This window comes from Danio rerio, chromosome 12 (genome assembly GCF_052040795.2).
Source record: "Danio rerio strain M-AB ecotype USA chromosome 12, GRCz13ab, whole genome shotgun sequence".
Lineage (NCBI taxonomy): Eukaryota > Metazoa > Chordata > Actinopteri > Cypriniformes > Danionidae > Danio > Danio rerio.
Window position 1 is genome coordinate 967729 of NC_141032.1, and position 17311 is coordinate 985039.

Here is a 17311-nt window from a genome sequence, read left to right on the forward strand (position 1 = left end):
TTCAGAGTGAGTCTCCAGATTACAACTCAATGATTTAAATTATTTGTTTAGAGTGAGTCTCCAGATTACAACTCACTGATTCAAACGATTCATTTAAAATGAGTCTCCAGATTACAACTCACTGATTCAAAGGATTCATTTAGAGTGAGTCTCCAGATTACAACTCACTGATTCAAATGATTCATTTAGAATGAGTCTCCAAATTACAACTTACTGATTCAAATGATTTGTTTAGAGTGAGTCTCCAGATTACAACTCACTGATTCAAGTGATTTGTTCAGTGTGAATTTCCAGATTACAACTCCAATGTAATGTTAGTCTCCAATTAAAACTAATGAATTCAAATAATTCATTCAGAGTGAGTCACCGGTTAACTTCTCACTGATTTAAATGATTTGTTCAGTGTTAGTCTCCAGTTAACAACTCATTGATTCAAATGATTCAATCAGAGTGAGTCTCACTCCTGCCAACTCTCCTGTTTTTCCCGGGAGTCTCCCGTATTTCAGCCCCCCCCCACACACATACACACATACACACATACACACATACACACACACACACACACACACACACACACACACACACACACACACACACACACAGACATACACACACACGTCTCCCGTGATTTACTGATTCAAATGTTGCCAGGTATGGTGAGTCTCCAGATTACAACTCACTGATTCAAATGATTCGTTCTCAGTGACTCTGCAGATTACAACTCACTGATTCAAGTGATTCATTCTGAGTGAATCTTCAGATTTCAACTCACTGATACAAGTGATTCATTCTGAGTGAATCTCCAGATTACAACTCACTGATAAAAGTGATTCATTCTGAGTGAATCTCCAGATTACAACTCACTGATACAAGTGATTCATTCTGAGTGAATCTCCAGATTACAACTCACTGATACAAGTGATTCATTCTGAGTGAATCTCCAGATTACAACTCACTGATACAAGTGATTCATTTAGGCCTTTTAAAGGCAATCTGCATCATAAAAAGCCGTATTACAGTATTATTTAAACCAACAACTATAGGAGTCTTTTAATAATCCACAAAATACGCCAAAGGATAGCATTTTATTATGGTATTACAGCAATGACCTGTACGAAATTACACAACTGAACAAGACCACGATATCCTGCATTTGTACAGTAATAAACTGAATATACTATCAAAACAGTTGTATTACACAGATACAGCTCTAACTTAAACATATATATATTTAATATTTAATAAACATTTATTATCTGTGGATGCTGTTTGTTTTGTAAAGCATGCCAGGAAGCCTTTTATATAAGTTTGGTTTTGTTTTTCACAGTAAATAGTTTGATATTCAGTAATATTTGGCACACACCCTGCTGTAAACGCTGTGTTATGGAGGAATGAGTTGATCTGAGACGTGAATGAGGTGTTTGGCAGTTTTAGTGGACTTTGGATAAAAGCTTTAGTGAAGTGTTGAGAAATGTGTCCGAGAAACTGAACACAAATAATAGCATCAATAATAACATTAATACTGATAATATCAACAGCAATATTCTTCCAATTTCTTTTCGGATTAGTCCCTTTATTAATCTGGGGTCGCCACACCGCCAATTTATCCAGCATATGTTTTACACAGCGGATGCCCTGCTGCAACCCATCACTGGGAAACACCCATTTATTAAATCTATTTATTCCTAAGTATACTGCTTGACTTTTTTGATGCAGTGCCTTATGTCTGCGCTGTCTGTATATAGAGTCTGTATGGTTTGGTGTTTTAGTGATGGCGCTGTATGGGGCCCCATCGGTTCATTCCAGCAGACTCATGCGGGCCCCCGCTGAGCTCCAGATCAAGAGCTGTTTGGACTTGAGCATTTGGGACTTCCTCTAATGTCCTGACAGATGGTTTCCTTATAGTTTTCCAGGGTGGGCTTCAAAAGACGCCTGGAAAGCAAACCCGTGACCTTAAAGCAGGGAGTGGCAGAACAGAGCCATATCAGAGGCCGTTTCTGCATCTCGAGGAATCCATCATGTTCACTCTCATCCTCAGATTTATGGAGCGTGCGGTATTCTGATCCAGAACCGGCACAGGTCTGGAAGAATAGAGAGATCGCCGCGTGTCCTGGGATGCCCTACTATAAGAGTTTACACTAAATACTCTAGTGCTTTTGAACCTTACTAATATATAAAGTACTTTAGTATTGATCTGTTGTAGTGATTCTATAGTTGCCATGGTAACATGACATTTATAGTAATTAATCTGCCATGTTAGTTCAAAGGTTGCTATGGTAACACAACAATTGAATCGATTCAATTAATCTGTGATTCTGTGGTTGCTATGGTAACAAAACAACCATATGAATTAATCTGGTGGTTATTCTACGGTTGCTATGTACACGACGATTATAGTAATTAATCTGCCATGGTAATTCTGTGGTTGCTATGGTAACACAACAATTAATTAGTATGTTGCGCTAATGCTATGGTAACACAACAACTATAGTAATTAAGCTGCCATATTAATTCTATAGTTTCTGTGGTAACAACTGAGTTCATCTGTTGGGATTCTATAGTTACTATGGTAACGAAATCATAGTATTAAATCTGCCATGGTATTTCTGTGGTTGCTATGGTAGCACGACAATAAATTCATTAATCTGTTGCAGTGATGCTATAGTTGCTATGGTAACATGACAACTGTTGTAATTTATCTGCCATGGGATTCCATAGTTGCCATGATAACACGAGGACTTTAGTAATTAATCTGCCATGGTAAAGCTGTGGTTGCTATGGTAACACAACAATTTAATTAATTAATCTGTTGAAGTGATTCTATAGTTGCTATGGTAACAACAATTATAGTAATTAATCTGCCATGGTAACACAACAATTAATTAGTCTGTTGCAGTGATGCTATGGTTGCTATGGTAACACAACAATTATATTAATCAATCTGCCATGGTAATTCTATAGTTTCTATGGTAATAACAACATAGTTAATCTGTTGTGGTCATTCTGTTGCTAATGTAAGCGCGACAATTATATTAATTGATCTGCCATGGTAATTCTATAGTTGCTATGGTAACACAACAACTATTGTAATTGATCATGGTAATTCTGATGTTGCTATTGTAACATAACTATTGAAATAATTAATCTGTTGTGGCGATATCGTTGCTATGGGAGCATGATGACTTTAGTAATTAATCTGCCATATTTTGTGGTTGCTATGGTAACACAACAACTAAATTAATTTGTTGTGGTGATTCTGTAGTCGTTATGGTAACAAGACAACTATAGCAATTAATCTCCAGTGGTGATTCTATAATTGTTATAGTAACACAACAACTAAAATAATGTTGTGGTGGTTTCATAGTTGCTATGGTAACACAATTATAGTAATTAATCAGCCATGGTAATCCTGTGGTTGCTATGGTAACACAACTGTATTAATTAATCTGTTGTGGTGATTCTGTAGTTGCTATGGAAACACAACTGTATTAATTAATCTGTTGTGGTGATTCTGTAGTTGCTATGGAAACACAACTGTATTAATTAATCTGTTGTGGTGATTCTGTAGTTTCTATGGAAACGCAACTATATTAATTAATCTGTTGTGGTGATTCTGTAGTTGCTATGGAAACACAACTGTATTAATTAATCTGTTGTGATTCTGTAGTTGCTATGGAAACACAACTATATTAATTAATCTGTTGTGATTCTGTGGTTGCTATGGAAACACAACTGTATTAATCTGTTGTGGTGATTCTGTAGTTGCTATGGTAACACAACTGTATTAATTAATCTGTTGTGGTGATTCTGTAGTTGCTATGGAAACACAACTGTATTAATTAATCTGTTGTGGTGATTCTGTAGTTGCTATGGAAACACAACTGTATTAATTAATCTGTTGTGGTGATTCTGTAGTTGCTATGGAAACACAACTATATTAATTAATCTGTTGTGGTGATTCTGTAGTTGCTATGGAAACACAACTGTATTAATTAATCTGTTGTGGTGATTCTGTAGTTGCTATGGAAACACAACTATATTAATTAATCTGTTGTGATTCTGTGGTTGCTATGGAAACACAACTGTATTAATCTGTTGTGGTGATTCTGTAGTTGCTATGGTAACACAGCTGTATTAATTAATCTGTTGTGGTGATTCTGTAGTTGCTATGGAAACACAACTGTATTAATTAATCTGTTGTGGTGATTGTGTAGTTGCTATGGTAACAACAACCATAGTAATATAAACAAATGACTAAGGGTTTATCGGTTTACTACAGTCACTGTAAGTTACTTCAATAAACCCTAACTAATTATTAATTATATCTTAAAAATAGTATTTAATTTACTTTCTGGGGTATCACGGTGGAGCAGGGGGTAGCACGATTCCTGGCTGGGTCAGTTGGTGTGTGTTCTGTGTAGAGTTTGCATGTTCTCCCTGTGTTGGCGTGAGTTTCCTCCGAGTGCTCCGGTTTTCCCCACAGTCACACATATAATGACATTAATTCTTAAACATGTAGTCTGACAAATCTAAACATCTTTAGTTGTAAATGTAAGCTATTCTGTATATTTCTATATACATTGTGTCATATTGCTTCTCTGAACTGATTTATACTGAATTTATGTACAGCATTTAAGGCAAGTATTTTATAAATATATATATATAGTAATGCCTAAAAATGAACAGTAATCTCTGTCTTTGATTTTCAGCAGGAAAGTAATTTATTTACAGTTGTACTTTATTACTGTAGTACAGTAATACTGTAAACTACTGAGTGTAGCATGTTATATTAAACAGTATAGCACACGTTTCTACAGTATGGTTCAAAAACACTATAGTCACCTATTGAGTCTTCTTCATGTGTGCTAAGCTTGTAATGGCTAATTAGTTAGCAGGGAATACCTTCTGCGGTCCAAAGTAAACATATGCTGGCTTCCTACAGCACTCCGAATGTTCCTGTTGTAAATATGGCGGTGTAGAAACGCTTCATTGTAGCTGCAAATCCTCCTGGCGTCATAAAAGGAAATTTACTGCGGTATATGTGTGTGATTAACGGGTTGCTCACGCACGCCTCTGATCTGCCAAGTGTGTGTTGAGTTATGTAAAGCTTGTTCAATGGATTTCACCTGGTGGTTCCTGTTCGCTGCTTTCTGGATCTGCAATCTGACGGACCCACAGCGACGTGTCCCCGTTTAACATCCAAGCAGAAAGCAGATGTTTGACCAGCTCACAGAACTCAATACTTTGCAACCATACTATAGTAAAGTGTATTATATTTACTGTATGTATTATAATATTTACAACACACTGCTGCAGCACACTGTAGTATTAACTAAAGTGAAATGATAAACTGGAATAAATACTGTAGTATACTTTGGTTTTACTACAGTAAACTGTGGTCTAAACTAATAAACTATTGTTTAATATACAGCGTAGTTGTTGAAAACTACAGTATTGGGTCATAACAGCTACAGAATCACCACAACATATTAATTACTGTAGCTGCGTTACAATAGCAACCACAGAATCATGAAATTGTATTAATTACTGTAGTTGTGTTACCATAGCGACCCCAGAATCACCACAAGATGTTAGTTACTGTAGCTTCGTTACCATAGCAACCGCAAAATCACTACAACATATTAATTACTGTAGTTGTGTTACCATAGCAACCGCAGAATCACCACAACATAATAATTACTGTAGCTGCATTACCATAGCAACCGCAGAATCACCACAACCTATTAGTTACTGTAGCTAGGTTACCATAGCAACCGCAGAATCACCTCAATGTATTAGTTACTGTAGCTGAGTTACCATAGCAACCGCAGAATCACCACAACAAATTTGTTACTGTAGCTACGTTACCATAGCAACCACAGAATCACCACAACATATTAGTTATTGAAGCAGCATTACCATAGCAACCACAGATTCACAACATATTAATTACTGTAGTTGCGTTACCATGGCAACTGCAGAATCACCACAACATATTAATTACTGTAGTTGCGTTACCATGGCAACTGCAGAATCATCACAACATATTAATTACTGTAGCTGCGTTACCATAGCAACCACAGAATTACCACAACATGTTAATTACTGTAGTTGCGTTGCTGTGGCAACCGCAGAATCACCACAACATAATAATTACTGTCGCTGCATTACCATAGCAACCGCAGAATCACCACAACCTATTAGTTACTGTAGCTAGGTTACCATAGCAACCGCAGAATCACCTCAATGTATTAGTTACTGTAGCTGAGTTACCATAGCAACCGCAGAATCACCACAACAAATTTGTTACTGTAGCTACGTTACCATAGCAACCACAGAATCACCACAACATATTAGTTATTGAAGCAGCATTACCATAGCAACCACAGATTAACCACAACATATTAATTACTGTAGTTACGTTACCATGGCAACTGCAGAATCACCACAACATATTAATTACTGTAGTTGCGTTACCATGGCAACTGCAGAATCACCACAACTTATTTATTACTGTAGCTGCGTTACCATAGCAACCACAGAATCATCACAACATGTTAATTACTGTAGTTGTGTTACCATGGCAACCGCAGAATCACCACAACGTATTAATTACTGTAGCTCCGTTACCATAGCAACCGCAGAATCACAACAACATATTAATTACTGTAGTTGCGTTACTATGGCAACCGCAGAATCACCACAACGTATTAACTACTGTAGCTGCGTTACCATAGCAACCGCAGAATCAACATAACATATTAATTACTGTAGTTGTGTTACCATGGCAACCGCAGAATCACTACAACGTATCAATTACTGTAATTGCGTTATCATAGCAACTATAGAATCACCACAACATGTTAATTACTGTAGCCGTGTTAACATTGCAATCGCAGAATCATCACAATGTATCAATGACTATAGTTGTGTTACCATAGCAACTATAGAATCACAACATTAATATGGTTGTTACCATAGCTACTATAGAATCACCACAGCACATTAACTCAAGTAATTTACTATAGTATCATAGTTCAATAACACTGCGGTATTTACTGTAGTATTTGTGGCGTGGGTGGCGATCAGCTTAAGTTGCTCTGCTCTTCCAAATTAGGTTTAATTAACAATAGGGAACGTTCTGGTTCAGTGAAAGCAAATAATTACTATTCAGATAATGTTGTTTACACACTGGGAAATTAACCAAAAATGTTACCTGGAATAACTTGATGGAGACCTTGTTAGAGACGAATGTGTGCCCGCTGGCCAAATACATGCATTTAATAAAGAGTAAAATAAAAAGCAAACAGACTGCCAAACTGTGTGGGGTTTGATACCCAATCCTCCTATAGCGCATGTGTTTGGACTGTGGGGGGAAAACAGAGCACCCAGAGGAAACCCACACCAACACAGGGAGAACATGCAAACTCTACACAGAAACACCAACTGGCCCAGCCGAGGCTCGGACCAGCGACCTTCTAGCTGTGAGGCCACACACACACACACACACATTATATATATATATAAGTTCACACTCCCCTTCCACATTTAGGCTTAAAAGCTGTACCTAATAAGCTGGGCCATATATTATAAATATAATTTATTTATTCCAAATCCTTTCTTCACATGCTCTGGCCCTTTAAATTAAGCTATTCTTTTATAAATAAATAAAAAAATAAAAAAATAAATAAATATATAGACGCTGGCATGTGTGAAATCAGTCCACTGCGCATGTCATGTTCTGAGCCCACCAGTAGATGTCAGTGTTGTACAGATTGTGTTTCAGGAGTGGATAATTAATATTACAGGCCAGATTGATTATTGACATTTGCACATGCACTAGAGAAAACAATGAGGATTTACTTCTTTCCCTTTAATAGAGTGAGATATAAGAGTAAAGATACACGGAGGAGCTGCCGTTTATATTTATATATAAATGATTTATTAAACAATAAGGAAATATATATATATATATATATATATATATATATATATATATATATATATATATATATATATATATATACATATATATAAGCTATTTTAAGGTAATAATTGGTAAATCATATTTTATGTATGATTAAATATTAAATACAGTTCATTATTTAAAGTTTAACACTTTATAAAGCTGTAATTAAGCAATTTAAGTTGCAAAGAAAAGTCAGCAGTTTGGGTAATGCCGAAGGAAGTAATTAACATTTGTGAGTACAACATTATCCCAATAAAATAAATAGATTTCTTGTATATTCTATGTTGTGCTTATCATGAAAATCATCCGAAATTACGTCACATATAACTCCAATTTTGACATGTTAGACCCAAATTCATTAATAAGGAGGCATTTGGGGGGGATTATCATTAAACTTAATACCTAAATTATATTCAGATTAGGATTAACACAATTTTGATGTAATAATCTGACTAATGAGTCAAATAAAAAAGCTGTTCGACCTTCGACCTTTCTTAATGTGTTACATAATAATTACACGCACACCATTATGTGCACTTGTGTCTTTATATCTAATGTTTTGGCACAGACACCTCCAGTTTTACTCACTATCAGCATCATTAAGCTGTGCACGTGCTCCTCCTGCTGCTGCTGTGACCTTTGCTCGTGTTTACAGTCTGAGCATCATTGTTTGGGTGCAGATAATACTCTCGCGTGTGTTTCACCTGAGGGCCGCAGGGTGTCGCTGCCGCGCTGCTTGTGTTCATAACCAAACCCCTCATCTCTATGCATGAGTCTGGCTTGACGTCACCACAACACAACATTGCGGCATGTGAGAAGCCAGTTATTGCATTTATTTTTGGCACAGAGCATGCTGGATCTGGAATAGAGTCTGCTGAAGGAGTGCTTCTGTAGTCATAATCCAGCGGGAGCGAGTCTAGGAATAATCCCAGCTAACAGAGACTGCAAACCTCTCTGTATGCGACAGATCATCTGTCCTGTATCCCTCTCTCTCTCCTCCACCTCAGTTCATCCCTGCTCGCCTCTTACATAATCACTTTCACACTTTTCACTCAGTCAGCTGCACACTTATTCAGAGTCACTCACTCACTCACTCACTCATTCACACACACACACACACACACACACACACACACACACACACACGCACACTCACTCATTCTCTCACTCACGCAATCACTCACTCACTCACTAACTCATTCACTCACTAACTGACTCACTCATTCACTAACTCACTTACTCATTCACACACTCACTTATTCACTCACTCACTCATTCACTCACTCACTCACTCACTTACTCACTTACTCACTTACTCATTCATTCACTCACTCACTTACACTCACACACTCACTCACTCATTCACTCACTCACTCATTCACTCACTCACTCACTCATTCACTCACTCACTTACACTCACACACTCACTCATTCACTCACTCACTCATTCACTCACTCACTCACTCCTTCATTTACTTACTCACTCATTCACTCACTCACTCACTCACTAATTCACTCAATCACTCATTCACATACTCACTCATTCACACACTCATTCACTCACTCACTCATTCACTCACTCATTCACTCACTTATTCACTCACTCCTTCGCTCACTCACTCACACTTACTCACACATTCACTCACTCATTCACTCACTTGCTGGCGCAATCACTCAATCATTCACTCATTCATTCACTCACTCACTCATTCACACACTCACTCATTCACTCACACTCACTCACTCACTAACTCACTCATTCACTCACTTGCTGGCGCAATCACTCACTCACTCATTCACTCATTCATTCACTCACTCACTCATTCACACACTCACTCATTCACTCTCACTAACTCACTCATTCACTCACTCACTCACTTATTCACTCACTCATTCACTCACTCACACTCACTCACACACTAACTCACTCACTCACTGATTCACTTATTCACTCATTCACTCACTCACTCACTCACTCATTTACACACTCACTCATTCACACACACACACACTCACTCACTCACTTACTTATTCACTCACTCACTTATGCACTCATTCACTCACTCATTCATTCACTCACTCACTCACTCACTTATTCACACACTCACTCACTCACTCACTCACTCACTCACTCACTCATTCACTCACTCACTCACTCACTCACTCACTCACTCACTCACTTATCAACTCGATCAATAGCTGAATCATTCATTCATTCATTCATTCATTCATTTATTCATTCATTCATTCATTCACTTACTAACTCATTCTCTCACTGTGGAAGAAAGTAGTTGCTCATATGAAAGGGTTTTTGAGACTCTCCTTGTTTGATTATTTTTTTATGTACAGGATTCTGCTGTCGAACTGTTGTATAAACGCAATATCACACTCATAGCAGTGCCATATGGCTGATTATCAGAACTGCTGGGACACTAAGAGTCAACGCACGCCTCCCACTAGTGCTGATATACAGCCATATCGCACTGCTACTCGTGTGATCATGCTCATATGTCTATTAATACACACGTGTCTTCATGACTTTGAGTGTTAATAATTGTGTCGAGAGCTGGAATCTGTGATATCTCTCCGGTAACTCTACAATTCATTATTGATGAGGTTTGTTCACTGTAGCAAAGTCTAGTAGATGAAGACGCTATTGGGCAGTGCCACAGGCTGTGTGTGTGTCTGTGTGTGAGCAGATGCTATATTTGGCATGGTCATGCTGATGAACACACACATCCTCATCATCTTCATTAGCTCAGCATATTCTGGACTTGTTTTTTTTTTTTTTTACTGTTTTGCAATAAAGATCCTGCATTTCCTTTATGGCTTTCAGAATCACACACACACACAACACACACACACACACACACACACACACACACACACACACACACACACACACACACACACACACACACACACACACACACATCAGGCCAGTTCTTTCAGCAAAATCATCATCGTTTTCACAAAACTAATTATAGTGTGCAATTAAGGACAGTGAATTTAAACATTGTGTATGTATATATGTATGTATGTATGTATGTATACATATATAAATGTAAATTGAGAAAATTAAATTAAAATAAATGTAATTTAATTTAATTTAAAATTTATTTAAATTAAAGTATCTTTGGCAATTTATAATTTTATTAATTATTAATTATTTAAAACGTTAAATATATCCTAATATATGTAAATTAAATTAAGTTAAATTAAGAAAAAAATAAAGTAAAAAGTTAAAATTGAATGTAGCTTCGGCATATTTCTAAAAAAAGAATAAAAAATAAAAATAAATAATTATTCGAAACGTCACATATATTTTAATATGTAATCCGGCAATGAATTAAATGAAATGAAGTTAAATGGAATAAAAAATAAAATAATATAAATGTAAATAAATTTAGTTTTAAAGTAAATATAGCTTTGGTATATTAATATATTTTTTAAGTAAATAAATAATTATATGAAACTTTACAAATATCCTAATATGTAATCTGCCAATAAATTTATTTAAAAAAATGAAATGAAATGAAATTAATCTAACCCCAGATTATTAAAGATACTAAGCCAAAAAGAAAAAAAAATTATTACATTAAATTAAAATTAAAATAACCCCAGAGAAATTGAGGAACTAAGCTGAAAAGAAAGATTAAATTAAATTAAAATGATTGAAATTAACTTAAATTAAATGAAATTATTTCCCAGAGATGGGTTGCGGCTGGAAGGGCATCCACTGCATAAACACTTGCTGGATAAAGTGGCGGTTCATTCCGCTGTGGCGACCCTGGATTAATAAAGGGGCTAAGCCGACAAGAAAATGAATGAATGAATAAATTAAATTAAATGTTGTTTTTGAATATTAATACTTATTTTGAAATCAATAAATAATTACTTAAAACTTTACATCTAATGTCCGGCAATAAATAAAATTAAATGAATTTAAAAAATGTATTAAATCAAAATTAAATTAATAAAAAAAAATTAATTAAATTAAATAAAAAATTTCCCAGTGGTGGGTTGCGGCTTCCGCTGCGTAAAACATGTGCTGTATAATTTGGCGGATCATTCTGCTGTGTCGACCCCAGATTAAAAATGGCACTAAGCCGAAAATAAAATAAATGAATGAATAAATAAAAAATGTCATTAAAAAATGTAATAAAAAATGTATTAAAAATTCAATTAAAATAAAATAAAAAAAATTAATTAAAAGTATATGTAGCTTTGGCATATAATAATAATACATAAATAATTATTTAAAACTTTACATATATCCTAATATCTGCACTCTCATAAATAAAGGTACACGAGTTGTCACTGGTGTGGTACCTTTTCAAAAGGTACACATTTCTACTTAAAGGTTCCATAGTGGTACCTCAAAAGTATATATTAGCACCTAAACATTTTAAGAGGAAGACTTTTGTACTTTTTAAGTACTAATATGTACCCTCGAGGTATTAATATGGACCTTTAAGGTACAAATCTGTACATTTTGAAAAGGTACAACCCCAGTGACAGCTCGCATACCTTTATTTCTGAGAGTGTGGCAATAAATAAAATTAAATTAGTTTTAAAAATTCAATTGCATTAAACATTTTTATTAAATTAAATTAAAAATAAAAATAAAAATAAATTAAATAAAAATAAATTAAAATCTATATTTTTAAAATTAAAATGAATAAAAAATTTAATTAAAGGTAAATGTAGCTTTGGCATATTAATATTTTAAAAAATGATAATAATAATTATTCAAAACTTTATATGTATCCTAATATGTAATCCGGCAATAAATTAATTGGCATAATAAGACATGGAATAAAAAATAAAATAAGTTAAAATATTGTTTGTTCATCTACAGGAACATGACATAGCAAAAGAAAAGGCTCTGAATATTTGTTGTCAGTGTGAGCCAGTACTCGAAAAGCTGTTAATTAATGCTAATTTGATTCTGAGAAAGTTTTCCTCTGCTGGCTCTGAATGGCAGGTAATAAACAGGCTGTGTATGTGCACTTCAGTTTAATCAATAACTCTCTCAGTGAAATAAAAACAGATTAAACTCCAGAGAAACTCAGATCATCAGACTCTTACGAGTGTTCGTTCTGAATCCTCTGCGTGACTGAACACACTTTTACAAGCCGTTCTTATCAAGAGCCTCACAAAATCTACACTTAATGATGTACAGATGATGAGTCACGACAAGATAACAACTAATAAAATCATAAACTCTCAAACTAACATGAGATGCTTCAAGAATTCAAGGTGAAACAGATCACAAGAGTTTAAATAGGTGAAAAACTACATTACCCACAATTCCCAGAAAGCATTCAGAGAAAACTGAAATATTCTGTGCTCTGCCGGACTGCTTTTGTATAAATTCTGCAGTAAATTTTCTTTAATAATCACCTGCTGTAATGCAGAAACTCCAGAATAATTCATCTGTTTCTCCAGCAGATAACGCTCTTGATGCCCTCAGACTGTAGTACAGTATGTGTTCTCGATAGAGATCTGAGCGTCTTACTCTAGTGATCCAGATCTGCACACACACACACACACACTCTTTCTCTCTCTCTCCTATACTTTATAGGGACAAAAATACTATAGTTGTTTATAGTAATCACTACTGTCCTGAACCATACTATAGTAAAGTACTCAAATTAATCTGCTGTGGTGATTCCACAGTTGCTATGGTAACAACAATTGGTAATTTATCAGTTGTGATTCTATAGTTGCTATGGCAACACAACAACTAGTAATTCATCTGTTGTGGTGATTTTGTAGTTGCTATGGTAACCAACTTGTAATTAATCAGTTGTGGTGATTTTACAGTTGCTATGGTAACACAACAAATGTAATTAATCTGTTGTGGTGATTTTGTAGTTGCTATGGTAACAACAACTTGTAATTAGTCAGTTGTTATTTTATAGTTTCTATGGTAACAAAACTACAGTAATTGATCTGTTGTGGTGATTCTACAGTTGCTTTGTTGACACAACAACTAATTAATCCGTTGTTGTGATTCTGTAGTTGCTATGGTAACAACAACTGTAGTAATTGATAAGTATGGTGATTTTAGTGTTGCTATGGTAACACAAAAACTAGCTATTAATGTATTGGGGTGATTCTATTGTTGCTATGGTAACACAACAACTACAGTAATTTATATGTTGTGGTGATTCTACAGTTGCTATGGTAATGTTACTGCAATAAATGATCAGTTAGGGGCCGAAACCCAAAACTGCAACCACAAGTGTCTCCTCCATCTTCAAATGTTTCTGTAGTTGTCTTGACAACACAAACACTGCAGGCACCTTAGCGGAAACCCCGCCTCTGCTTTCCTTTGATTGGAGAGTAAAAAAGACGCGAGTGAAGTAACACGCTTTTTCCACTCATAGTTGACTTTTTTTTTCAACTGAGAGCGCACGGTGCAAGGGAAAAAACACTCGGCGCAGTAGGCGGCTAATAGTAAACCATTTAAAAGAGGCGCCTCTCAACGCATAAACCGCGTTCGGTGTGATCGCCCCCTTATCATGGTGATTCTCTAGTTGCTATGGTAACAACAAATAGGAATTAATTTATTGTAGTGATTCTGTAGTTGCTATGGTAACACAACTACTACAGTAAATGATAAGTTGTGGTGATTCTAAAGTTACTATGGTAACAGCAACTAGTAATTAATCTATTGTGGAGATTTTTTAGTTACCATGGTTACACAACAACGACAGATTACCCAATAGTGTAGTTTTATGCAACTATAGAGTATCATATACTACAATACACCATAGTTTACTAGAGTATTATCTAAAGTATACCACAGTATTATAACAGTTTATCAGTCAATGGCTGGAGCATGCATTAAATACTGTACAAGAGTTGTGAATACTAATATATATATAGTATAGCACACTTTCCTGTAGCAGAATACAGATTAACGTCTCTCAATGTTGTGTTATGGGTGTCAGTGCTGTTCTGGGATCAGCCCGGGTCTCTTCTTTATTCAGTTTCTGATGTTCAGCTGCTCCTGGAGGTTTGTGATTATCCTGTTTTTTTACATAATAGTCTCCTTTCTGCTTTCAGCCGTTTCGCAGGGCTTACTAAATTAATCCTTTGTAAATTCGGCTGGATGATGATGTCACTGATGATGCGGCGGATGTCTTACACAAGGCTGACGTCACGCGTGTTATATAATAACGGGTTCAAGTGTGTTTCTCACAGTCCTGACCACACACACACACACACACACACACACACACACCTGTAATAGGTTTATTATCGGCTTTAGACTGATTTGATGTCCCTGGTTGACTTTTCACTGTTCAGTGTGGTGCAGATATCAACAAAATGCAGTGAGTGTGTGTATATATGTGTAATATCTTTTATGTTAAATAACTATACCAATAGAAAAATGATTAAGATCAAGTGGTAAAGATAAATTACTTATAGTAAAGTATTTAATTGCATTATTATTCTTATAAATGCAATAATTATAATAATCAAAATAGACTCCTTCATTCGTTTTCCTTCGGCTTAGTCCCTTTATTCATCAGGGGTCGCCACAGCAGAATGAACCACCAACTATTCCATCATATATTTTACACAGTGGATGCCCTTCCAGCCGCAACCCAGTAGTGGGAAACAAACACACACTCATACACTACGGCCAGTTTAGTTAATCAATTCCCCTATAGCGCATGTGTTTGGACTGTGGAGGAACCCAGAGCACCCCAGAGAACATGCAAACTCCACACAGAAACGCCAACTGACCCGGCCGGGACTCAAACTAGCCACCCACTGAGCCACCATGCCGTCTTAAATGAATTTGTATTTAGTTTGTAATTTATGAGTTTTATTGATGTTATAATAAATACAAAAAGTATAATAATTAAAAATAGAAATGTTGAATGAAAATATAATTATTAATTATTATTATTATAATCATTAATATTATAATGTGAAAATGCATTGAATAAACAAAATAAATAAATAAACACCTTCTGTATTTTCTCCACAGAAAGTCAGACTGAATCATGCAGAAGCAGCCATTAATCAAACACACACCTAACACACGGCAGCTCAGTGATTAATGCCAGCGCCAGCACTCCACACTGACATGACATTAAACTAAATCAATAATTTGGTCATGTGTAACGCAGGTAAAATATGATCTGCCAGAACTGACTGGCAATAACTTAATACACTTCAACGGGTAAAAAGATTAAATACAATGACATTTATTTTATTTATTTGTATTCGTTATTTAATTTAATTTAATTACATTTAAATACATTTTTTTATTTATTTTATTTTCATTTTAACTTATTTGCATTTTTTTATTTATTTTTTATTTAGTTTAATTCAATTAACTTTAATTTAAGTTTAATTAATTAAATTTTATTAGCATTTTATTTCATGTTGTTTTTTTTTAATGTATGAAATAAATAATTTATTAATCAATTAAATATATATATATATATAAAATATTAAATATATATATATATATATATAAATATATATATATATATATATATATATATATATATATATATATATATATTTATATATATATATATATATATATATATTTATATATATATATATTTATATATATATATATTTATATATATATATATATATATATATATTTATATATATATATATATATATATATATATATATATATATATATATATATATATATATATATATATATATATACATATATCTATATACATATATCTATATGGAAGGGCATCAAATATATGCTTGATAAGTTGGTGGTTCATTCCTCTGTGACAACCCCTAATTAATAAATGGACTAAGCCGAAAAGAAAATAAATGAATAATAATAATAAGACTAGAGTAATAATGCTGGAAATTCAGCTTTAAATGCAGTAATAAATTAAATTCTAAATTACATTTAATAAGGGAACAGCTATTGAACATTGCAATACTATTTCACAAGTTTGTGTTTTTGATTAAATAAATGCAGCCTTGGAGAGCAGAGTAATCTTAACGTTTTCAAAATCACACTGATCCCAAACGTTTGACCGGCAGTTGTGTTTAGATCATTCTATGATGCAGATATTTTAAGAAAATGATTAAACTGTATAATCTGAATGAACGCTCTGCTAGCGTCACCGGAAGGCTTTCCCAGAACATTCACTGCCGGCGGGATTATTGCAGATTTTAGGAAAAAAAATAATCTCTGTAGGATCACTCTGAGATTTGGAAATCCCTGCAAATGTAACATTTCCTCTTTGCATGCATTCACAAAGCTCATCTTCCCTAATCTTCTCTTATCTCACAGTGCTGTACGTGTACGTCAGATCCGTAGTCATAATT